The 26,316-nt window shown below is 42.4% G+C and overlaps 1 protein-coding gene across 1 annotated transcript in view; it reads left to right on the top strand.

Annotated features, from left to right (window-relative positions):
• Nucleotides 1-26,316, top strand: part of ZNF536 (zinc finger protein 536) — a 344,488-nt gene that overhangs the window by 314,056 nt on the left and 4,116 nt on the right.

Here is a 26,316-nt window from a genome sequence, read left to right as displayed (position 1 = left end):
ACCAGCCAGAGGAGAGAGAGCAGCACTCCTGGGGAGGACAGATGGACCAAGAACCCCTGGCAGCATGTGGGGGCCCAGCATCAGCCTCCCTGTCCTGCCAGGGGCTCACCAAACCAGGGTCCCTGGGGCGATGATGGACACCACCAGAGCCCTGCCTGTGCCCGGGGGCGGGTGCCCAAAGAGGGGCTTGCAATGGGATTAACTCCCATGAAATCATAATTTGAAAGCCAGCAACAGCTTGTGAGCTCCCGAAAATTTTCAAATAACCCTTTCTTATCTGTCTCCAGTTCAGCTGCTGATTCTAATTGGCTCCACCAAAAGAAACCAGAAATAGCTTTGTTGATTTAGTTGGGTCTGTGCTAGAGCTGAATGCCCACAATTCTCCCATCTGCAAAAAGCCAGAAAGATACTAGAAATGGCTACAGTTTTAAAGATATTAATTAATATTTGTGAAGTGCTTTCTAAGCTTGGAACAAAGAACAAAAATCATTGTGTTATGAATAAGCAAACTGAAAAGAACAACCATAAAATTGCAGAGAATTGACTGCAGAACCTAACAAGGCCTCTGCATCTTTAATTTGTATATTTCTGTTTACCACAAGCATGTGCTAAGAAAACATGCACAGAAGAGGAAAGGTCTTGTCCCTTTTAACAGACAGTTTCTTCTCCATATATATCTGTATTCATGCAAATCCATTATAAACAGTGTTGTCTGAAATACAGTTAATAAATGAAGGTACCACAAATGTGATTTTAAATCAGTTTAATAAAATTAGTCATGTAGATTTTAAATCATTTTTACAGTTGATTTAACATTTGTGACTGCTTTATAGATTATGATATAGGATAGTGTTTGCATCCTTGCAATTTTATTCCAATTTAGAAACAGTACAAATATTAATTTTTGCTTCAATAATGGAGCCTTCGAGAATTAACTTGTCTTTTCTCAATGCACATTTTATGAGAATGCTTTAAATATGATTTTTAATATTTTTGAGGACTTTATTACACATGAAGTTCTTTTAACTAGGACTTAGCTGGAATCTCTTCACAAAACTTTCTTGCCAGACATATGTAAATGTTTTTCATGGTTAACTTAATGGCACAAAATACATAAGAATTGTTCTTCATAATGCAAGATATTTTGCAAAAGTAATAAAAAGTTGTAACAAACTTCACATACCAGAAGGAGTGAAATACCCCAAACTGAAATAATAATTGTGACTCTGTTGTCAAAACCCAGCCATATTGTGATAAAACCCCAAATTTCATGTGGTTTCGAGTGGCAAGGGAGGAGCCAAGCAATAGCACCTTATGTACAGAGCTTGCATAGATTCAGACTATTGTTATGTAGGAAGAAAATGTGTACTTAACTGAAGGATATGCCAGGGGGACTCTTTGCCTCCAAATCATCACCTTCACATTTGGAATCTGCTGTTCAGAAGGAAGGTGCTTGCAGCTTTTCAATTCCTCACACGAGTGAGTTGTTCGCGTGGCAGAGGTTTGTGAGGTGTCCCCTCCTTTCAAGAGGAGGGGCCCACGTGCCCAGAGTGGGGATCAGTGCTGGGGCTCAGCATCTCCCAGGTGCCAGCACAGACACCCCAGCCTGGGAAGGGGCTCCTGGGCACAGCTGCTCCCCTGATGTGAGCTGCTCCAAGGCTCTCAACCACCAGCTCTGCTGCTGCTGTCTTGGCTCATTATCCTTCCAATAAAGCTGCAGCATATGGTGTTTTAGCATTTTCTGCAGGGAAAGCTGGATGGGTAATGGCTGTGTGGTGTAGAAACCTCCCTGTGCTCAGAGCAGGTGGGCAAATGTTTGCCTCTCTCATTGCTAAATGAGTAAGGAAATGCTGGGTTTGAATTAGCATTGTAGGCTGTATGGCCAGGAACTCTATTCCTGGGAGCTACAAAACCAATCAGAAAGAAGGCAGAGACTTTGTGTGGTTTGTGGGGTCACTGAGTGACCACCAAGTGAGATGGAGAAGTCAGTCATGTCTCTTTACCTGTACTGTCTGAACTGAGATGATGTAGTGAGGTCCCTACACTTGAAGGCAAACATCAACAATACTTTCTATTATGGTTGATTTTAAATGTGCTATCTTCACTGATTTTATGGAATCAGTTTGGTTCTGGGTCTCTTTTTTTTTTTCTTTTCAAAGTAATGTTTTTGTGTTTTTTTACCAAAGATCCATTTACAAAGAATATTTTATGCTACCCCAAACTACAGGCCTGTAAAGTCCAAAGTCACCATTCAGAAGTGCTCTAGATGATGCTTGTTTGGGTTACTGTGACTTTGTGGACCTCCAGGGTCTCCTTTCAATAGATGAGCTAGGTAAGAAGGAAGGAGATTTAGGTGCATCTGTGTCACTGCCAACATCAAGAAATTATTATCATCAGTCAGGTTCCTGCAAATCAAGAATCTGACTGTCAAAATGAGATTCAAGAAACAAATACATTGTAGTGGGGTTTTGATTTGTTTTTTTGGATATGATATTTCATTCCCTCTCCTACACAGTCCATCCCAAGACAGGGATTTCTCACAGATATATCAAACATTTCCAGAGAGCTGATTTTTATTCCTTTAGCATGTCAGGAGCACTCAATCTGCTTCTCCCCATACAGCAATTTATTCTACTTCCCACTTCTCTTGATTCAGTTTGTGGATGTGGTGCTAGCAAATGCCTTGCCAATAATGAAAATGCTCCCTAAAGAAGGCAACTTTGATCCTAATCCTGGTGGTCCACATGTGAAAACTGGCCATTAGAAGGGAACTGGAAGCAATAGGCACTAAACTATTGTTCTCATGAGTCATCACAGAATACTTCTGAGCTGGAATTTCTGTTTCCAATCAGGTTTTCAGCTGGATGTTTGGAGTCTGATTTTTTTCCTAAGGAATAATAATTTAAAAAAAAATAAGGAAAAGAACCTCTCTTTCCCCTCTCCCTCATTTCTTTTTAGACTTCACTTTAATCAATCCCCTGGTGCATAGCACATTTCCTTTAGCTAACATGCAATCTCAGAAGAAATAGCATTTTGTATTTTTGAGGAAAGATTGCTGCTGTGAAAAGAGAGTGTGTCTGGGTTTTATAGGCATTGAGGCTGCCAAAGGAAAAAGTAGTCTTGTAGAGGACACTGCAAACATATTAAAACTAGATATTAATTCTTAATGTAACTGTGCATCCTGCATTCTATCAAGAGCAGACTAAGTACTACAGTATTGGAAAGCAAAGTGCAATTTGTTCATTTACCCTAAAAATCAGGTAAATCATCCCTGGAATTGGAATTGAGAACTACTCAGAAGTCTGTATAATGCTTTTTACATGAGCAAAATCTGGCTTGCAGTGCTTTGAGGAGAGCTGGTTTGCATGGTGCAGGAAGCTGCAGGAAACTCAGGTGATGGGTAGGAAGTTTGCTGCAGTTAAAACAACCCCTTTTTCTTGCACAGTTGACAAACGGGTAGGAAGGTCAAGAGCTCGGTTTGAATGTGATTATTAGCACCAAGTGTGCAGGAACACACTTGGGAAATGTGGCTCCCTTTGAAGGCAGCCATTCAGCTGCCCTGGTGCTGTGCTGTGTCACTGTCACTGCTCCTGTCCCAGCCCTGAGTCAGGAAGCAGAACATCAGAATATCAGCACTGCTGCTGCCTTCTGTGGGCACTGAGCCCCTGCCTGCAGAGAGAGCTGGCACTGTGGGAGCTGTCCAAGGAGCCTGAAGGCTTTGGAATTGTAGCAAGTAATTGATCCACTGCCTCCAACACATCCTCTTTGGGTGCCACAGAGGAATCCTGGCTCTGCCTCAGCAGAGTACATGCAAGGAAATAGACTGCATGAAGGGAATATGCACTTGCCTCACAGTTTTGGAAAGATTTGCTAATTAGTTCTCATAATGCTCCTAAAATATATGCTTCCAACATTACTAAGAGGTAAAATGAGGCATGAGGCTCTTAGAGATATCCACTGTGTCCCTGGGCAAATCAGGAGAAAGTTTGTAGCACTGAAATTAGCATTAAAAGCAAAGAGCAGTTCTATCGACTAACTTTCCAAAGGAATCCTTCTATCTACCTGGTAAAAGGCACAACCCAGAATCACTCCAAAGGGACCAGAGATCTTATCTGGGTGTAGATAAGAGGGTAAGGAAAGGAAAAAGGCACGAGGCAGTCACTGGGCCTCTACCCTTTAGGAAATGAGGAATATGTTAATAGTCAAAGGATTTTAATAAATAGACAAAAGTAGAAACTTCAATTAAGTGTGGCTTTTATTAAGTTTTGGACCATGAACTTTCAGAAGGCTGTAAGTAAGGCAATCTTGTGACCTAAATAATTGCCAGGCTTCCTTTTCTCTGGGGAAAATAATGAAATAGATTAGCTCAGACTCATTTCATAAAGAATTAATGGTGGAAAACGTAATTAATGCCACTCAATATATGTTTGCAAAAACAAATATTGTCAAATGTAATGTTATTTTTTTACAGGATTGCAAGCTGGTTTGGTCAAATTCTGTATGGCTTTTGCCTTTCTTCAGTGTGACATTTTGATTACTGCAAGTAAACCCACTCCAAATAAATGAATGATTCCAAAAGAATATTGAAAAATTAATATATGGTGCCAGTTGAATGGATTAAAAATTGCCCATCTAGTAGGGAGCTATTAAACTGGAAGGCTGGCTGGTGGATTTGGTGCTCCATTAAAGTCTCAGCTCTTTTTCCTGACTCTGCCACTGTCTTGCCCTGGTCTAGTTGACAAGGTGGAGATTAGTCAAAGGTAGGCCTCAATGATCTCAGAGTTCTTTTCCAACCTAAGTTATTCTGTGATTCTGTGAACCACAGGGATGTCAGTCAACTTCAGTGCTTTATGGTTTGCAAAATATCAATGGGAAAACAACCCCTCTGTTAAAACACTTCAAAACTGTTCAAAACAGCAATACATTATTATCTGTGACATTTAACAACAGACTCCTGAACTGTCCAGTTCTTGATTTCTTGTGTGGGGTTGTTCTGAGCTGTTGGTTTTTTGGGGTTTTTGTTTTTCTTTTTAATCAGTTGCATGGTGGAAAAGCTGATTACTTGGATAGCTTGCAACTATCCCAGAGGTGTGACTACTAAGTAGATACACAGCCAGGAAGACCCTGATCCACATCTCTCTGTGGCAATTTGCTACTCAATAATTTGGGCCCAACTGCAGAGAAATAATTTAAAGCCACGTGTAAGGCCAAAATCATACCTGAAGAATGGATGGATGCTTCTGTGCTAAGGAGCAGGAGCTCTAACAGAGACTTACTGCTCACAGGGATGACACACCTGAGGAACACACACTTTGTTGGTCACAGGGTTACCCAAACCATGGCACTCCTGCCAGGGATTCCTTGTTAATTCACCCATGGAGTTGGTTTAACAAGCAATTGGAGCACAAACTTCATATTGAAGGGATAGAAAATTCTACCTGCTAGGCAGTCAGCTGCTTGCACAAAGGGATGAGGATTTCAGCAGATTCTTCCTAGGTTGTACTAGATAAAGTCAGAGTAATTTTCTGGAAGTTATCATCTACTTCAGCCACAGCTTTTAGGCTTAAAGTGTGGATTAATTCCGGGAACTCCTCTAGACTGCATGAGTTTGGAGGTCAGGAAGAGTGATCTCAGTGGTGCCTTCTGGCTTTATAATCAACAAATTGACTCAATTAGTGATGTGATTTACTTTATTTTTCCATTTAATTCCAACCCTACCTTTCCCTTAATATATCTCCTTTCTGTTCACTTAGTTATTTTTGTTGCAGCAAAGTTCCTCCTTTGCAGGATGAAAAAAGAACTCCCTGCTTAATTTAAGGAGAGCTTTTGTCTGCTATTACTGGGACCAAGGTTTGGTCTCACGTGAGTTGTAAGACCACAAGAAGGTTTTGATGCTGCAATACTGTGAGCGGAACCTGAGCTCATTTTCAGCTCTCTGTGGGCCGCACTTTGCGCTGCCGGGGGAGGAGCGCTGCTGCCACCCGCGCTGCCCCAGGGGCGCTCCGAGGGGCGGCTCCGAGCCCGAAGCTGCGCCCGGCAAAGTCTGATCCTTCTGAAACGGGCCCTGGGACACTCGGGCCGGCGCCTCGGGGCTCTTGTGCATGCAGCACAGCAACACCCCCTTTATTTTTATCGTTAAATATCCTATTTGTGATGTTGATTGTGCCCTCTAAGGAAGAACCTCAGGCAGCGGATGGCCAGGAGCTGCGTGAGGCCAGCCCCAGACGAGGGGCCGGCACACAGCCTGGCTGGCATGGAGTGAGAACCAAACCCATGCTCTGAGCCCAAAGCTGCTGGGAGTGCTGGGGCTCAGGCCACGCTCCATGGGCTGGGGAGACTGCGAAACTCATGGCTTTAATTCTCATGCCCGACTTGTACTGATATAGAAGCTCTGAAATTAGGCAGGTTTTTTACCCTCAACCACCCATTTTGCTGCTCAAACATTAAAAAATCAACGTGGTGACTCTTTGGCGTGGAGCAAAGCCTCCCTATTGGCGCTGCCAGCTAAAAGTCAGCCCCTCGGAGCTGCACCATGTGTCCTGCAACACATTTCTGTCATTTTGGCAGGCTGAACCCGCAACGCTGCCCGTGTGTGCGGGGCCAGGCAGCGCCGGCACTGCCAGAGCCGCGGCGTCCGGGGGCTCCGGCGGTCCCGGGGCTGTGTGCGGGGCTCTTTCAGTGTGTACAGGCTCCGGTTCTGTTCCGCTCCCGGGGCTGTGTGCGGGGCTCTTTCAGTGTGTACAGGCTCCGGCTCTGTTCCGCTCCCGGGGCTGTGTGCGGGGCTCTTTCAGTGTGTACAGGCTCCGGCTCTGTTCCGCTCCCGGGGCTGTGTGCGGGGCTCTTTCAGTGTCTACAGGCTCCGGCTCTGTTCCGCTCCCGGGGCTGTGTGCGGGGCTCTTTCAGTGTCTACAGGCTCCGGTTCTGTTCCGCTCCCGGGGCTGTGTGCGGGGCTCTTTCAGTGTCTACAGGCTCCGGCTCTGTTCCGCTCCCGGGGCTGTGTGCGGCTACCGGTTCGTTCCGTGTCCGGGGCCTTGTCCGGGCCGCGGTTCGTTCCGGCGCCGGGGCTGTGTCCGGGTCGGTTCCGGTGCCGAGGCCGTGTCCGGGCCCCGCTGGCCCCGGTGCCGGTGCGGCGTGGGTCTGGCCCCGGTGCCGGTGCGGTGGGGCTGCTGGTCCCGGTGCCGGTGCGGTGGGGCTGCTGGTCCCGGTGCCGGTGCGGTGGGGCTGCTGCTGGCCGTGCCGTGCCGCGGTGCGGGGCAGTGACCGCGCCGTGACCCGGCCCCGGCGCGCTGCCCACGCTGCGCTGCCGCCGCGCCGCCCGCAGGTGGCGCTGCAGACCGAGCGCCCGGCCCGACGGGGACAGCGCGGGGACAGCGGGCGCTGGGACACCAACACCGAGGCAGAAATGTTTCCTTTGCCTCGCTTTCCTTGCGGCCCAAACCGCGCACTGAGCCGCTGCTGGCACCCCGCACGCTCCCCACCCATTTGGTGGGTTTTTATCAGAGCACCCGGCTAAATATTCCCGAGTCTGTCCTTTACAGTGAAGTGAAGGCTCTGCTTGTAGCCCTGATTTTTTATTAGTTTTCCTTTTCTTTTTTTAGATTTATTTTTCTTTCTAGTGTCCTTATTTTTGAAGATAATTCCCATCTAATTTTGTATGAAATTACTAATGCATCGTTCAGGCGTTAATACTTATTTCCCAGAATTGCAGAATGATTTAGGCTGGAAAAGACCTCTAAGATCATCGAGCCCAACCTTTGACTGATCACCATCTTGCCAATTAGACCATGGCACTGAGTGTCACATCCAGTCGTTTCTTGAACAGTTCCCACTGAGTAAAAGCTCCAGGGATAACAAAAAGCTAAACTTTAGTTTATATTGCTGCTGCTTGTTGAATGGCAGCTGTTACATCGCCCTTGTGGTCCTAACTGACAGCAGAATAAACCTCAGCATCTTAATTTTATGTTCAAAATAAAATCTCAACATTGTGCTAATAACTAAATATTTTATTGTCATATTAGTAAAACTCTTTTGTGTAGAGTTTTAAAAATATTATTTTAAAGCTTGAGTCTTGCAGTGCTTGTTCAAGCAAAATTATAATACTCTTGTTTGTTAGAATTGTGTTCAAGCACAAACAACTGCATGTTAATTGTTAGGGGTTTTTTTCTTCTTCTTTTTATCCTTTTTATCAATTTGCCTCTAGTTCATAAATATACATAGCTTCTCCTGGTAGCCATTTGGAAAACAGAAGTGATATTGGTAGATAAAAGAAATATTTGTTTATCTGAGTTCAAGATAAATAATGAAAACTTTTTTCAGAGAATTTATACGTGCAGACAAGGACAGAAAAAAATTCTTCATAATTACGTATCTCATTTACCTAAAGGGTGTGATTGTATGTGCAAATTAAACTTGCACGCACATGCTAAATTAGGTATTTGTGAGTGCAGTTACTTAATTTGTATGTACAAATTAAGTTAGCCCAATTAATCACTATGATAGTCCAATTTTACACAATTGTGAATCCACTGATGACAGCTGAGTTGTTTTGCCACAAATGCTGAAGCAATGTCACAGGGAGATGGGTCCAACTTGTGCACAAGTGCAGCACGTGCTCTTGCGAAAATACGCTGAAAAATGCATTTTATAATGTGTCAGTTATCATCACTTCTGAGATATGCTATTTATGAAAACCAGTTATAGCTATACAATATTTGATCAGTTGCTGTGAAGACCCTGACATCAGAGCCATGCTTCTCACATCTGGCCCTTTTGTTTGTGCTAATTGCGATGACGATCATGGATTCAACCTGTCTTAAATCTCAGATGTATGAAGTGGGCAGATTAAGGACATTTGTTCATAATTAGGATTCCTAAATGGATATCTGCAAAATGCTTCTTGGAATATTTATGGTCTTGCTCCAGCAGGGCTTCTCGTTGTGCAGACACTCTCTGTGTGATGACTGCTGCATTTCTTGTGCCAGTGTAGTCCAGTCCTTTCAGACCCAGCCCAGCCTGTGTATTCTCCATGCAAAAGCAAAGGTGGAAGCAATTAGAAAGCAGCTCTAGAAAAGCTGAAGTTTATCACATGGAATGTTTTTTCTCCTTTGGGACATGCTCTTTGTAAACCCACTGGTGCCCCAGTAGCCCTAACAACTGTCCTGACACATCCTTGCCTTCCCTGGGCATTGGGGCTGGAGCACCTCTTGCCTCAGTGCTCAGGCAGCCCAACACATGGTCAGGGCTTTAAGGCAGCTATTACCCATGTAAGCATTTACAAGTGCATTTAGGCTAATTCCTGCCATTGGATTTTTACCCCCACCTGTTTTGTTTACCATATGTCACCAAAACCCAGAACTCCTTTACTTGTAATGTCTCTGATAACAAGAAGTACCTGCTAATGCCTCCAGTGCTTATTGGTACAGATCCCTTGTCCAACAGGAGCTGGTGTGACTGGGGACATGTGACTTCTACCACAGATGACACAGCTCTGTTCTGATGTGTCTTTTTTTTTGCTGGTATAATTTTCTGACATTCCTGGAGCCAGGAAAAGTGCATGGGGAGTGTTGGCATGGGGTCAGATGAAACCTGGTGTGTTGTTACTTGAGTGTCTTCTTGTCCCAGCTGGGCTCAGCTTTCCTACCTGGTGCTTCGTGCTGGCTGATGAGCACAGAAGGCCATGCTCTCGATGTCTCTGGCTGGTTTGTTCCTGTCCTTGGTGAGCAGGCAGAGCTGTAAACCCATCTCTGTGAGGGACTGGACTCTCATCACCCCAAAATGTGCAGGATGCCCCCTTTGCTGGGAGCCTGTGCCCTGCTGTGGTGGGGAGAGGACACTGCGGGCAGCAAACCATGCCCACCGTGCCCTCCTGGGCTGGAGTTAACTGAGCAGCTTGCTCCCTTGGAGAGAAATGAGAGAGGAAAAAGGCAGGCAGGATTGCAGAATATGTGTGACATGTATAGTGTGTGCGAATTTTTTTTTTTTTTTAACAGAACTGTTTATGACCTGGTTTTGTTAATTTTAGTTATCCTGGCTGAAAAATGTGGTGCTATATTATGTGACTTTGTTTCTTCAAGAGGACCAGTGAGGGAATGGGACAGGAATGGAAAGTTTCAGTTAAAGCAGGAAGAAGAAATATTTCTTCCAAAAAATATGATTTTTAGTATGTCAACATTTAAATGTGAATTGTTCTGATCAAATATTTACTGCTATCGGGAGCTGTGTAGAACATTAATCTTAATTTGTTTTTCTTTCTCTCCAAAGCAATGACTCCAACATAGCTAGGAGATCTGTGTCTTTAAAAATAAATAATGTAGCAGAACGACATATTCTTTGGTATAGAAATGCTAGCCTGTGGCATCTTCTGCAACTACAAAGCAGTCTCGAGCAAACTTTCTTCCCTTTTTATTAATAATTCCCTAAATCAATGAAGAATCTTGAAAAGTTCCTCTTCACTTTGCTCCTGCACTCCTCATAGCTGCGGCTCTTGCTCATGCTGGCTCACTCCCCACCACCTCTCATTCATTTGGATAAATCTGCATGTGGAATTTTGGGAGCACGGGCTGCAATCCGCTAACTGTATGTGCAAATACAAAGCCCGTTTTCTCTTTTATTTTTTTGGTCAGCCTAGGGTTTTGGGTTTTTTTTTTTCCTGAAGGTGGCAGTGAAAGAAAAAAAATAACTCCCTTTGAAGATTTAAGAATTTTATTACAAAACAGACGGACAAGTACTGTATTTTACCCATTTCCCCTTGTGCCCATGAGCACTGACAATGAAAACTACAGCTCCTATAAAGTGCTGATCAAATTGCAAAAGGTGGCCTTTCCCAGCAGCCTGGCACACTCTAGCATTATCCCAGCTTATAAATAAACGGATGGGCTGAGCCACTTTGGCTTTTTTTTTTTTTTTTTTTTTCTTCCCTCTCTTAGTCCTTAGCAAGATAATTGAGGATCATAATGGTGGGAAAGGACTGCAGTCATCATTCGCTGCCTGTCAGGTATCAGTACTCATCTTCGTGTCATCCGTCACCATTGAACCACTCTGTCATCTTTCCCCAGCCTTCAGCGCCGCTCCTTCTCATCGTGTTCATTATCTCCGGCTCCGACCCAGCCCCCTCCCCCAGCCCCTGTAAATGCATCTTTGTGCGACTCTCAGTCTTCTGATTATGAATCGATGATCATGTGGTGTAAGAGAGATAGATGGCTTTTAGTTCCATCTTGTCTTCTCTAATTGTAAAATATTAGTTACATTAGACTGTGTCTTTTGATTAATGGAACTTATTTGGAGTGGCCTCTCCCAGCCCTCCCCCTTCCAAAGTCCTCCACTGACTTTTGAGAATTGAGTGATTTCACTTAAAGCAGACAAATAGGCCCTTCAGCAAGGAGATAGCTGAGCTCTAATATTGTGGGCAAAGCAAGCTCACGGAGCCAGAGTTGTGTGTGTGTGTGTGTATGTGTGTGTGTTTTTAAAGAAAGGCTTCAACTCTGCCTAGACAAACACAGACCATTTATTAACGTGCGTACAGCCGTGCTATTTTGCAAATCCAGCAATTCTTATAAAGCTGCAAAACAGGACATAAGGCTGAATGCCTTCTGAATTAAATTAATCTTAGATAGGAATTAAGAGCATCCTCGCTTTCACTTTGGATGAAACAGGTCAGTCCAGAACTTTGATGTATTAATGCTAGCATAAAGTGTTATCTTAATACTCTCTTTCATACTTACAGGACATATCATCAGCCAAATGTCTCTTCCTTGTACATCTGACACTGCGAGACATTCGTCCTTTAATACAAAATTTATCTTATTTGGCACTATTTACCTAAACATGGTCTGTTGATAAAGTCCTTGCTGTACAAATGGAAAGGCAGTTGACTAAATCCCTTATTATAAATAATCACTGTCTATCTTTCAGTGTAAATTCAAGGACATGTTCACTTTCAAGCTATCAGTTCAATTAGAAAAGGTCTATTCACTGTCGATGTCTATATCTCATGGAAATAGGAAAGCACAGTTAATAAACAAATCAAACTATTTTAAAAAATAGCACAGTGGATTATGAATTCTAGAGCCCATGCTGATGGTGACACTGTCAGGACACATGCTATACAAAAATATATACAAACAGTGTTATCTAAATTTTTTATGCTACCTTCAGGATTTAAATCTGACCTTTGTGCCTTCCCTCTTCAAATCTTTGACATTATTTCAGAAGAAAATGCCTATACTGTACCATATATTAAAATTTAAAGAATAAGTTTGCACACATATAAAATGCTAGTTAAGCCTTTTTCAATTTACTTCTTTCTGTTAAGAATGGGAAAACTGGTTTGAGGTTGTGAACAATTGTGTATACAGTAAGGGCTTGGGATTGACACCTGCCCCAGAGCTGAGGAGCAGAGGCCGGTCCTGATATTCCTGATTTTTCTGTAATGGCTGGGGCAGTTTCTATATCTGAAAGGCTTTCACTGTGGTAGCCATGTGATTATAGAAAAATCTCTGTTCTTTCTCTAAGAAAGGAACTCTCTAGCCTTTCAGGTTACAGAAAATGCTTGAAAGTAGGAATCCACAAAGCTGGAAAAAGTCCAGAAACCCACAACCCCCTTCTGCCAAGATTTCTAAAATATATAAATATTTTTTTTTATATTGCACTATATTAATCGCATCCTATGGAATTTAAAGGAGCTTATCCAGTGGCCTGGATCTTGATACCTGGAGGCTCAGATGAAAAGGCTCTGTATGCAAGATCAGCACTGCTCTCCTGCATCCATGTGCTTGTCTGAGATCAGAATTTGGCTCCTGATGGGTATTTCCACACAGTATTTACCACCCTAGAAGGAGTGATTATATTTAATGGCAGAATTTCAGTTGACTTCTCAATATGTATTGAGTTGACCTTTAAGTTAAACCACAGATTAATTTTTTTTAGTTGTCTCTTTAAGTACATTTATAGACCTCTCTGTTCTGATTAGCATAATGGTAGACAGAGGAAAGTTACCTGCCTCAGATTATTTGTTGAAATCAGAGAAATTGCATCCTTTTCTCCAGAAGGCAAAATATTTTGGCCCCCTCTAACCACCGTATGCATTAGTTTTGTTGCGAAATGGTTTTGGTTTATACACAGAGAAGCCCAAGTGGGTATCAGTTTGCTTGAAAGCCCAGAGCCTGCCATTGATTTCACATAAGTAAATCTTCTCCCTGGAAGTCGGTGGGAGTCAATGAAGCTTCCCTGGGATTGAGTGGCTCTCCTGCAGGCTTTGGTGTGCTGGGTGCTGCTGGCAGGGATGTTTGCCTCTTTGCTACCTGACGTGCTGAAAAAGTTCTTCAGAGATATGTAGGGGGCTCCTTGATTCTAAATCATTGAAAAAATACCCAGACACCCTAAATGAACACAGTTTCTCACTGCCCATAGAAATTTGGACTTCTCCAATTTTGTTTAAAATTAAATCCTCAGTAGCATCTGTTGTTCTGCATACTGACTGCCACAGGAGCTGTTGGAAGGAGATTTTGGTTTTTCCTTTGACATCTAAGGGTTTTGCTGCACGTTCATCTTGTGCCACCCTTTCCTGGGTGGCAGCTCGTGGCTTTAGGGATGTGGGTGACAGCAGCCTCAGCTCTGGGTGTTGATTGTTTGCCTGTGTGTAACCAGCTGGCTCCCTGTGCCCCCAGTGATGGTAAAATTCCCATCCTCCCAATTAGCAGCCAGTTGTGAGCCCCACCCTGCCTGCAGGAGAGCTCAGGATGGCTGCAGGTCCCTGCTCAGGGGCTGGGCTGCTGACCCTCACCTGCACCCTCACCACGTAGAAGTAAATGCAAAAATAAATGCAAAAAGCAGTGCAGAGTCACAATGAGACAATGGAATGTGCCAGCTTTTACCCCCAGGCAAATTTTCATGTCTCTTTCAGGAATCTCTGTAAGTACGGGCCAAGCTCCAAGGCCCCAGCTCAGGGACAAGTTGGGCTCCTGCATTGTGTGAGCTCCTGTGAATTCCTACCCAAGTCTGTGGGATGACTTACAGGCTTTGTAGTGTGCATAACCTTCAGCAATTTGCTGAATCAGGGCCTAAATACTGAAATATTCTTCAATAGTTCTGGCTCCACTATGAAACTCTAGAAGGCACATTTCCCTCTCAGTGTCTCTCCATAAGACCCATCAATGATAAAGGAGTTACATTAGGCACATCTAAAGTTAATTATACAGTTACTTCCCTCTTGGCTTGTTTGTCAAAAAGAATACGATAAAAAAACTCCTCAGTCTTCTAATATCTATTTTTATTTGTATTTTGATTTGCCATCTAGGCAAAAGAGTAAAGACCACACTGAGAAGACCTTTGGTAGGTGGGTCTGGATGTTTGGTAGCTGAGAGCCAGCGTGGGAAATGTTGTGTTAAGAAAATTTGCAGAAAAAATTCTATGGAAACCAAAGCAAAAGAAATATTTCGGGCAGGCTCTTCCTTTTAAAAATTAAGTGGGTGGCTTTAAGGGATGCTGATTTATTTTGGAGTATGGGTTTAGAGACATGCTTCAATTGGAAAAAACAAATTCTAATGTTCACTAAAAACTCAGGAATTTATAATGCAGAGAAGAGAATGAAAGAGTAGATCCAGAAATTTTGCAATTCGCTGCATATTAAAAAAGAAATATTTTTAGTGTTTGTTGGCTGATTTTTTTAAACATGATTTCACATTTAAATATGGTGAGACAAAATCCTCTATCCCAAACACAGGTCTCTGAATATCTTTATTTTGGTATGTGAGCATATTGCCAGGGGATGCCAGGTTTGCCTAGGGATCCAGTAGCTTTGACATACTCTAGTTTACAGTACCTGGAGTGTGCTCAGTTGCTAATGCATTTTGCATGCAAGATCACTGTGCTTCAGCATGACAGCCAGGAAAAATGTCACTTTCTTTTTAATTGCAGCGGGACTTAATTTGGGGGAGAAAAAAATATAAAAAATTAAAATTGCATTCTTTGTTAGAGAATTGTTCTACAAGAGTCCAGTCAAAAAGCTTCTGGTACTTAATAAAGTCCAATTCTTCCCTGAGCATTCCCGTGAGCTCCCATGGAAGCCAGCAGGAGTTGCACATGGGTACCGAGGGCAGCATTTTGCCCTTAGGACTGAATTTCCCAACTGACTATTCTTTTAGACTGTCTTTTGATTAACAATCTGTTTGCAGCAGGCTAGGGCCAGGGAGGCAGTGTATACCCCACTGTTCAAATCTGTGGCAAAATATTCTACAGAGAGCTACTTAATAAATATCAACTTGCTCCAATAGTCTTTGAGAAATACCTCAACAGATAGCAATCAATCGAGGGCTGAGTTGGGAAAAAAAAAATACAAAAGGACATCAAAGAGGTTCTCATTCCCAGTCTATTGCTCTATTTAAGGGTCCTATAATTCGGTGAGGTTGTGTGCTAAATAATTTGTAAGCCTTCAGAACATCCAGGTTATTGTTTGTGGACAGATGGTGCATCACATTTTATTGCTTATTCCTTCTGTGGTTTCTCATATGCAGGACTGATGTGCACTCTGAAGTCTTTGTTTCCTTGCTAAAATCTCTAATCTAAAACAGGCAATCAAGCACACAGACAGTGCTTCAGAAAGCATAATCATACTTTTAAAGGGGGAAAAAAACATTTCAGCTGCAGTTAGGAAGCAGATGTGTTCCCTGAAAATGTAAAAGGTTATCAGAAGTATTAAAATAGGGAAATAGACACGGAATTCGGGAGCGCTGGGGAGAGCGTGTATTTTCTCCCAGTACTGCAGGGTAGGTGTGCCTTTTCCTAGGCTACCTGCTTTGTATCTGCCTCTCTGTGGAGCTGGTGTAGCAAAAGCCTTCAGAGACCGGCTTTTGCTTCCACCTTTCCCCTGAGATTGGCAGTCTTTGTCTTTTACAGGCAAGGAGCAGCCGTGCTGTGATCCTGGAACCGCTGCTGCCCCGAAGAGTTAAATCATGTTGATATACAGGAAGGAAATGGAATAGACTAACTCTACTCTTTTCTTCCTACGGATTTTTCTTTTTATTCTGAAGATAGAATTACTGTTTGTAAGCATCTGAAAGTCATTAGTGGCTCTGCAGTCTGTCAGGTGCCGACGCAAAAAACTGCTGAAACTGAACGGGTTCCTGTGCGGAGTGCTGGGAATTTGTCATGTGCTGATGAGCAGTTATAATAATATATGAGCAAATCACAAGCATTCTGCAAATTAATCAAATTTTTTTTCCCCTTCTCCCTTGTCTCTGGGAGAGTGGCTTTGCCGGCAGACGTAGGTGAAGCAGTTTTACTCACAGATGGTAGCTCTGGCATCAGATGGAATTTATATAACAGTAATTCTGATTTCCTGCCAAAGTAGCACTGAAAACACCAGGGAGATTGTACAAGACAAGTCATGTGGTTTTGCTGAGGTTGTTGTGGGAAGTTTAAGGGGGGAAATCTCAAATTTTCCTCTTTGCATTTATTGTTTTAGCCTGAAGGGCCAGAAATCGTACACCATTCTGCCATCGGCGAAATCCAACACATCTTTTTTTATGAATTGCGCTGAAAGAGTGCTTCCCAGCTGTTGGAACTGCTGGCGGGGAGGGAGCCACATGACTCCTCATCCTTTCCCTTTCCATACAAGGATTAAAGAGGGGAGGGTTCAAAAGGTTGCTGTGCTACATGTTGGAGTGAGGCAGGGTCTCCCTTCCCAGGAAGCGATGCCATGTTCACTTAGGTTATACTCCCTCTGGCATAACAAAACACCAGGGGGGTGTTCAGGGCTTCAGGAAACATACTGCCAGTGGGTCTCCCTCCTCATTAAAATGGGAGGGTTTTCAATGAGGTTAGTTGGGTAGATTAAGGCTATTAGTTGTGTCTCTGATGACGTTTCCAGTTTGATCAGTGGAAAACAGAGACGTGGGGTTTTTTTACCCGTTAAGGTAAGTGCTTGGTGCACTTGTTATTTGGCTTTTGCACAGATGAAACGTGCACTGATCTGATGGCAGATCCTATCCTGACTCAGAGCAGCACAGATCTGTTCAAGCCACGGGCTGGCAGCAAGGATGAGAGAGCAGAATAAGGCCCGGTGGCTTCTGAATTGGATCACGTTTTTAAAAACAAAAGCAGCCTTCCCTGGAAAAATATGACGGTGTTTTTATAATAGCCACATATTGAGTAATGCATGGAGCATCGCAGGACTGCTGTGACACTAAAAGAAAAAAATAGAGGCAAGCAGAATGGGAGAACTTTCAGGGGCTGTTTTTAATAAAGAGGTGAATTCTTTCTGCAGTAGGAAAAATGATAAAAAGATGGCGTATCAGCTACATTATGCAACAAAGTAATGCTGCTGTGTTTTTATAATGTAAGGCACTGCCCATTTGTTTTGGTTTACGTGACTGCAGTGAAATAAGTGGATTAGACTGAAACTTTAGCATGCTTCATTGCAGCTGGTTGCAGACATCTGTCATTCCTCAGCCATACATTCTGGATCATGCCAAGAAGAAAAAGCAAAGTCTGACACCTTTCATTTTACAGAGCCTTTTATAGAAAAGAGAAGGAGAAGGGGAGAAAGCATTTCCTTTGTGACTTGATAAAAAAGACACTTTTTTCTGTGACAACACCAACAGCACTTTCCAGAGGGAGAGGTCCTGCAAAGTTAATGCTCAATTTACTCTATTCAGCCCTTTAATTTTTACTGTTTGATCTCCTGGTTTGTTGAATGGGATATAATAAAAATATGTTGGTTTATTTTTTTACGGAAACATTAGCTATATGTACACCTACATCAGAAATGTGCCTGGTGAAAGCTGGGTTGCTGTGAGTTCCCACTCAGGCTGTGCTCGTGGTAATTCTGTGCTGTGATGGCACATAATGCAGAAGCATTGCCAATAATGAGTGGTTCTGAGAACTCCACTCACCAAATCCCATAAACAGATAATAGTGATGTTTTAGCAGAATGATTAGTGGGGTTGTGAGCTACTCCTGGATAATTTGAAATATTAGCTATTAGTGAACTAGATATTTATTTACTTAATGTGTTTTGTTCTTCAGCCTCTCTACTAACACGATGCTGGAGTTAGAGAATTGTGAGGTACATGACAAGTGATAATGTGACAAAATACCTTCTAAATTACCCCAGTTATGTGAAAAAGCAACAACAAAAATGAAAGGAGAACGTGGTTAGTCTAAGTGACATCATACATACAGAAAACAGATATTCTAGCTCAGGGTCTCACTTCAGCTAATGTTATAGCACATGGATAATTCCATCCCTTCCCACCCAGGTGATTTATGGACCGTGGCACTGGTGGGGAGGCCGGGGATCCTTACAGGGCTGTGCACAGAGGGGGCAGGTCTTTGTATGGCTCAGGCTGTGTCACTGTCTAGTTTGACACCAGCTGAGGATGTGACACATCTAAATGTTGGCAGGAAAGATTTAGAAAGCTGAGCACGGGATTTTTTAAGATTCCATTCTGCCAAATAAAATAAATAAACGCAAGACAGTTGCCCAGAGTGAGAGAGAAAATTCTATTGCTTTTATGAATTGCTAGGCAGAATAAAGGATATTTGGTAGCAAAATCACTAACAAGGTCTTTCCTATTAGCTTCTGAATTGAATGTTCTCTTTACTAAAATCCCAGTGCCACCAGTATAGCATTTATTCTGGGAAATCATAGGTACATTAAATTCAAATACAGCTTCATTCAAGAAGTGGTAAATGCTCCCTGAAATAATAAATATTTACTGAGACAATTAAAAAATATGACAGAACATTAGCGAGAAAACTTGTGAATGACCTAGTAGGAAAACTGAGATATTTTGCTCAAGGGGGTTAGAATGGGAATATAATGTTATTGAAGTGATTAAAACAAGTAAAGGAGTGAATAGACATAGCAATTAATTGAAATATGTAAGTAAAGGCAAAGGTGGGACTCTGAGCATGTAATTTTGATGATCAGAAGAACTTGGGGTTAGTTAATATTAAAGAAAAGTCTGCCACTTGCCTTCAAAATGTGTTTCCTTAGTTGCAGCCTCCCCAAAGCACGAGAGAAAGGGAAGGCTGTGAGGACTGTACCCTGCTCACTCCCTGGGCTTGGGTACCTCTCCCCCCTCATGTGGACGGGCCCAGGCTGCAGAGATGAAGGGACACATCATTTTGGGAGATCAGGGATTGGTACCAGACAGGAGGAAATGTCTGGAAATGAAAGCTTGGCCAGAAAACAAGCTGCTGTGAGTTTAGGATTATGATTTCTGTAACCATTGCCATTATGACTTCAGTCAGAGTTTGCCTGCTTTTTACAACAGGTATCTAGTGCCCTTGATAAGAACTCTGTCCTCTACTTATGTGTATAAACCAAAGTAAATAAATATGTAAAATTAAATGTAATTAAATTTCCCAAAGCATGGGACAATGATAGTCTGGCATTTCAAGCTCAATCAATGACAGCATTCCCACTAACCTCGTTTGGAGCCCGCTGAGGCTCCGGGCTCGTAACTCATGTTTGTCATGTCAGAACCTGAACTGATGCCATTGTGCACAGGGCACCATGTGTGCACCCACCAGCCGTGGTCTGACACACACAGATCCTGAGAAAGCACAGTCTTCTGCCTTTAGCTCAGAATTTTAGCTTTACAGGGTTCCCATAAAGTTTAATATTTGTTTAGGAAGACCTTTTCAGCTATTCTGCTGAGGCTATTCCTTTCTTGCAAGAAGAGATCCATTTCCCTTCTAAATCAAAAGTTCCTGTGTGAATAACTTCTTCTGAAAAAGAAACCAATTCTGTGCTGAGTAGCTGGAGCTGAGTAATTCTGTTGTTTTACCAACTCTGCAAGAAATGGGAAATGTTTGTTTTCCCAGGACTTGCAAGTCTCTGTTACACCATCAGTGATTTCACTGGCCATTTCCTAATTCCCTTGTATTTAGTGCACTACAGATGGCTAACAATTTCCTCACTCTACCTCCAAATAATTACAATTTTCATGTTTCACATACCAAGGGCAAAAAATATTACGTTAATGATATTTTCCATAGTTTTGTGAGTGAATCATTCAGTAAGGTAAAACCATATTGATGAAGGACATCAGTAGAATTTATCAGGAGTGCCCAGGTGGCTGTTAACCTCTGTGTCAGACCAACCTGCACTTGGCTGTGTTACATTGCAGGGATGATTTGTTGGTGGTTTTTACTTCTTTTGCTTTTAAAGGAAACTTCAGTGTGTGATAATTAGTGACTGTAGCCTTTTGAGACAGGAATTGAATAATTACTGTAAGAACAGTTTTTATTTTAGGGGGAATGTGTGAAATTAACATAATATTTTAATAATATGTGTTAAAGGCAAAGTGTAGCACCAACTTTTGCTTTTCTGTGTCATCATTAAACATTTTAGTGCACTCATCAGCCTCTGAAATACTTATTTGGAAACACCAAGTGCTGTGTAAGGCACTAACTCAGGAAGAGGCTCCACCTTTGCTTAATTTCAGAAAAGCCATCTAGGTATCTGAGGGTTTAATTCAATCCAACGATTGAAGTTTTTTTGTTCAAGTAAAAATCTTTGATAAAATCAGTTACAGATTAGGTCTTTTTATTTTCCAGCTCTTCTGCAGCCAGTGATAGTTCAGTGAATTGCCACCCATGCTGTTGCAAGTGCCCAAACACTGAGTGTCCATCTCTGCAGGGCACCAGGACTGCAGTGTCATGTGGTGGCTTTGGGGTGCGTGCTGACCTTGCCATGATTTTCTTTTTTCCAGACATCCTTATATTTATGTAGGATCAGGCTGGTGGCTGTGTTTTGTCATGTGCTGAGTCTTCACCCCAAAGTTATCCCCCCCTAATTAAGATCTTTCCAGTAACTCACAGTAAGAGAAAGGCTCTTCCAGGGTGGCAGCACCTGAGCTGCTCCGAAGAGCAATATCAGTGAGGAGGGATTTAAGTAAAGACACTGGGCCATGAACAATTCATCTGATGACCTCTAAGGACTCAGCAGGACTGAGCCTGGTAATGAAGGAATTCAGCTGAATGGAGGGTGATCAGGGGATTGCCCTTGCTTTAGGAGTCCCAATGGAAACATGTAACCCAAAGCCTTAGCCTTGGTAGCTGGAAATGTTCCCTGGCCTTCCTAAAATCCAGATATCTCTGCATTTTTAAAAAATGTTGTTCCAGAGAAAATCACCAAAAGGCTTTTTGGTTTTATGACTTTTCTTGGTCAGCATGAAATAGTCTTTAAAATTTAATTTTGGGGTTTTTTTTTTTAATCCAAGTAACATATAAACTTCACAGAATATTGAAATTTTCCCTGAAGATCATCTTGGTTGGTCTTGGACCTGTGTGTAAATAAACATATACTTTTCAATTGTTTTATAAAAACTTTTATTACAGATACCAACCTGATTGGGTGTATTTTAATCTGTCTGGTATTTGGGGAGTTTCATAAAATGCATATTTTGAGACCAATAAAGTGGAATGGCTCAATCAGAGCCATTATTGTCTATTGGACAAATATATTTATTCAGCATTTTCCCATCCATACTGTTATGCTCCAGATCCGAATGGCTGCTTTAGAGCCATTCTGCTCTCCTGGGTAATGCATGCAGTACTTGGGATGTTTGCTGTGGATAGGAAATGTATTTATGAAAATTTATACGTTGAAAAAAGGAAATTGCACTAGCCAAGATTTAAATGAAAATAGTTTTCCCTTTGCAAATGCCTGTTATTATGCTCTAATATACTTTCAAATGGCAGTGTTCACCAAGATGCCTGGGACCTGGAGGCTGTGGTCTGAGAGAGACATGAGCTCAGCCCAGCAGTCACTGCCAGAGAACTGGAGATGCTCAAAAAGCCTCTCCTCAAACATAGAAAGCACCCGACCATTGTTGCCTGCTGTTACTTCTGAGGCAGCACGCACTTCATGTGCTTAGAGATGATTATACCTCAAATACAACCTTGTGTGGGGGAAAAAGGACTCAGAACAGCTCTGGGGAGCACCTGGGGAAGCGTGGGCTTACTGAAGGTGTGAGTGCAGGCTTTGCTGGGCAGCAGATGTGTGATTACATGGACCATTCCACCAGCAGTGTTGTGGGACCAAGCATCCCGGTGCAGCAGGCAGTGCCCATCCATCCTGAGCCACTGCAGCCAGTCCTGCTCCAGTGCCCGGGGCTGCCCAGAGCTGCCCTGCCTGTGGGGCACTGCTACAGTGGCCCAGCAGGACAAGTCCAGACCTTCAGTGTCCAACATCACAACTAAAGAGATTTGTTTCTGAAAAATTCAAGCCTTTGAGGCTTTTTGAAATATCTCTTTGTGAGGGAATAATTTGTTTTAAAGAGGTAATTGCTGTTATTTTTGATTTTCACCAAAAGGATTTTCTTAAACCAGGCAAAGAAATCTGAAATGAGTTTGCCGTATTGCATCTCAGTAAGTGCTATAGCCATTGGCCATCTAAGGAAAAACATTCTGTCAGATAATCATGGCCATTTTTGCATTTTAAGGGAACAAATGTCATATCTAAGAAACACATTTTATTCAGAGCTTAATTATAATTTATAGTACATTGCACAGCATTTGTTTTCTGTTCATCATGTTATTGCTCTTCTGTCTTTCCCCTAAATTTATGCATTAAATCATGTGTGTGTGTGTGTCTGTATGCGTGTATCTGTGTATGTATGTACACATATGCAATATAATACAAAGTGGTGTAGTGGGGACAACAGACGGCTTGTGTGTGATGTATTATTGGCATTTTTCTTTCAAATTACCATTTTCTTGCTGCTTTGGGAGAAAGCCATGATTTTGCTGTGATTAGTACACTTTTAACAATCTGGAATAAATTCCTGATCTTATTCATGTGACTAGCTCAATGCCCATTTTTACGTTTTAGTGCAAACCCCTACATATGTGCCTGCAATACCACAAAAATAAGATGTTTCTTTGTGGAAATTTTATAGAATTTGGATGCCGATCAAATATTTTTAGAAGTGGAGAATTAATGCGGCTTGACCATGTAAATGATTTTTTTAATGAAAAAGACTTTAGTATTCATCACTCTTTCTCTCTCTCGTTTGTGTATTCCTTTGTGCTAATCTTAAATAATGGATCCATATCAAAGTTAATAAATTAGTAACTATTAGCAGTGTTTGGATTACAGTGAGTAACCCAGTGCCACTTCATTGACATTGACTTTTTATGTGTTCCAATAATACATTTTGAGTTTTAAAGATTAGACAAAGCAAAATACGGTTTGGCATGTACTTGAATCTTTAACAACTCCTGAGCAATGGCTTTGTTTAAATCCAAGGCCCTTACTTGAGGTAAACTTTCATTTAAGTGGCCCTAAACCCCAGACTGAGATCTATGTCTTTCTCAAAACCTACAGTTTCTGACTGTTCAGCTGATGCACCATGTTGGGCTGCATCAGTCATGCCATGTTATGAAACCTAACGCGATGTGACTGATGCAGCTTGACATGAAGTGTCACAAAGCAACATATCACATCACAAACTTGAAAGAAAAGAAAACAAACTTTACTTTTTTTTTCCCTCAAAGCCTAAATTAATGAAGCAGCATATATTTTTAAAAAGGTGGACTAGTTTCAAACACTGAGGGATTTTTCTTAATATGGGCCTGCAGAAAACTTCTCCATCCTGGCCAGAAGGTACCTCTTATCCACACTCCTCGTGCTCCCTAAAATTCAGTCAAAACTAGAGAAGATGATGAGCTTGGGTCCCCTCAGCACTGCCACCCCTCCTGGGTCTGATCCTAAGAGGTTTAGATCACTTTTAGAGGAGAGGCTTCAGCAGGTGCTGGAAGTGATCGCCCCTCCTGGGGAAATCCATACATGCTAGAGGTGTTCTTTGAGTCTAGCCATCATTGTTGTCATTTTAGCTAATTTTGATTATTTTTTTCTGCTCTTCCACTTCCTTAGACTGTCAGCTTCCATCGAGAGGATTGCAAAGTCTCTCCACATGCTCAGTCATAGCCTTCATAGAACATAGCTCCACAACAGGATTATTTCAGCTGCAAACAATACATTGTCCTCTATCCTGATTTTTGATCAGAGAAAGATGCACACCATAGTTTGCCCCCCTAGTCCACCCTCACTTTCATTCTGATTCTTTTTACTACAATTGCAATGCATATCACATCATCTCCTGAACTATCAGGAAGATTCCTTTCTTCTTTTTCTTTTATTTTTTTTTTCTGGATGGCTTTCATATTATTTTATTGGGAGATATATAGTGGGTAAAATGCATATGAACTATAGCTTGCTAAGAAAGGACCTACCAACCACTGCTAGATAAAGCATTATAAATTTATTGCCAACTTATCTGGGAAGGGTTTTTTAAGAGCCTGCTGCCCACAACAAGTTTTGGAGCTAAAATTAATGAATGGGGATACCTAAAAGAAACAGGAATTTTCCTTCACCCCTTAGTTACAAGCAAATTGCAGATATTGTTATCTTTGCAAGCAAGAATAATCTCTACTTTTTGTACTACTTCTGCTGTAAACAATGTACCGCTTGCTTTCCTATGACCCTCACTCTGTATACATATTTATATATTATTCATATCGGATTAAAAATGAATGTGCTCTTTACCACAGTTGTACTGCATAGTGACAATACAAATTAACTTATTGTGTACTTACTTTTCACAAGGCAGTGATGTGAAATTTTGATGGCCTGAAAAAGTAAGTCGTGGGAGAAGCAATGCAGAACTGAATCCTTGTAGGTGCACTTTATATTGTCTGATTTATTAAAGTGCCTTGAATTAATAAATGACATTCTCTGCATGGAATTTTGAACACGGGTTTGAACTTGGTTCAGTGGTGGGCAAAAAGAGTTTGCTTTTAGTCTGGTGCACGTAAGGTGGTTAGCTCCAGCCATGCTTTCTGCATTCCTTGCTTAGAATTTGTTTTTGCAGGAAAGAATTAGGATGGCTGTTTATTAAGAGCTGCTTGTGGGTAAAGCATTAAGAGCTGGTTGGTGAGATCATAGCATCATGGAGTGGCTTGGGTGGGAAGGGACACTAAAAATCATCTCATTCCAACCCTCCTGCTGTGGGCAGGGACACCTTCCACTATCCCAGGTTACTCCAGGCCTGGAACACTTGGAGGGATGGTGCAGCCACGGCTTCTCTGGGTAACCTGTGCTAGGACTACTCTCACAGGGAAGAATTTTTTCCTAATATCCGACCTAAAGCCTCTGTCTGTCAGTTTGAAGCCATTCCCTTGTGTCCTGTCACTCTAGGCCCTTGTAAATAGTCCCTGTCATCTTTCTTGTCAGTCCATTAAGGTACTGAAAGGCCACAATTAGGTGACTCCTGAACCTCCTCTTCTGCAGGCTGAACCATCCCAATTCTCTCATGCTTTCCTTACAGGAAAGGTTCTCCATCCCTCAGATCCTCTTGGTGCCTCCTCAGGACTCGCTCCAGCAGCTCCACATCCCTCCTGTGCTGGAGCCATAACATACATAATAAACATGCATGTTGGAGGTTTTGGGGGGCAGTCACAGTTCTGGCAGTCTTCAGCCTATGAAAACAAAGGGTGAAGGGGAGCTTTCCATCCTTGAGGGAGGAAACAAGGCTGCATTCCTGGGGCAAGGGCTCAGGACACCGAGTGTCCTTCCCCTGGGTAGCAAGCAGCATGGTTTGGAGGACTCAGCCTTCAGGTGGTGGCGTTGCTATTACAGTAAAAATGGCAAGTTGTTTGAGCAGCCGAGGGCACTAATGCTGGTTCAAGTGAATTCACTCTGCTACAGAGATGCTCATGCTCCTGTGCCAGCAGCTGCCCATGCTCCCATCTCTGCTGGGAGGACCATGGCAGCATTTCCACTCCAGTACAGGTAGCATCAGACCAGTTCACAACAGGTTTCTGTTTGTTTAGCTGGTAAATTCCTACCTAAAAGCAAGGGAAGAGGGTCCAGCCCCTTCCCCATTGCAGGAAGCATAATTCTCCTCCTCTGCTGCCCCAGCATCTCTTTTATGCCTGCTAAGTAGTACCACAGCAGCAAGGGAAAATGTGCTCTTCAAATGTGGAGATAGGGTATTGTTTTTCACTTATCCTGGCTTTATGTAGATGGTCTGGCACATTTATTTATTCATTTATTTGAGCAAATTAAAGCAAGCTAAGCGCATTTGACCTCAGATGGTCCTGGTTTAAGTTAATTTGAGAGACAAAGCTCATAAAGTTCCAGTAAAACACATCAACAACTTCCCAGCATAGGTTGAAATGTGATTGTTGAAACATAACCTCCAAAACCAGATACAGCATGGAGATTTGAAGTTACAATAATCTGAAAAATATAGAAGAGCATATTGATAAGCCCTACTGAGAAGTAATATCTTTCATTCATGCCTT

This window comes from Molothrus ater, chromosome 12 (assembly GCF_012460135.2).
Source record: "Molothrus ater isolate BHLD 08-10-18 breed brown headed cowbird chromosome 12, BPBGC_Mater_1.1, whole genome shotgun sequence".
NCBI classification, from domain to species: Eukaryota; Metazoa; Chordata; class Aves; order Passeriformes; family Icteridae; genus Molothrus; species Molothrus ater.
The sequence above is the reverse complement of the archived record's forward strand: the minus strand, read 5'-3'. Positions and strand labels throughout refer to the sequence as shown.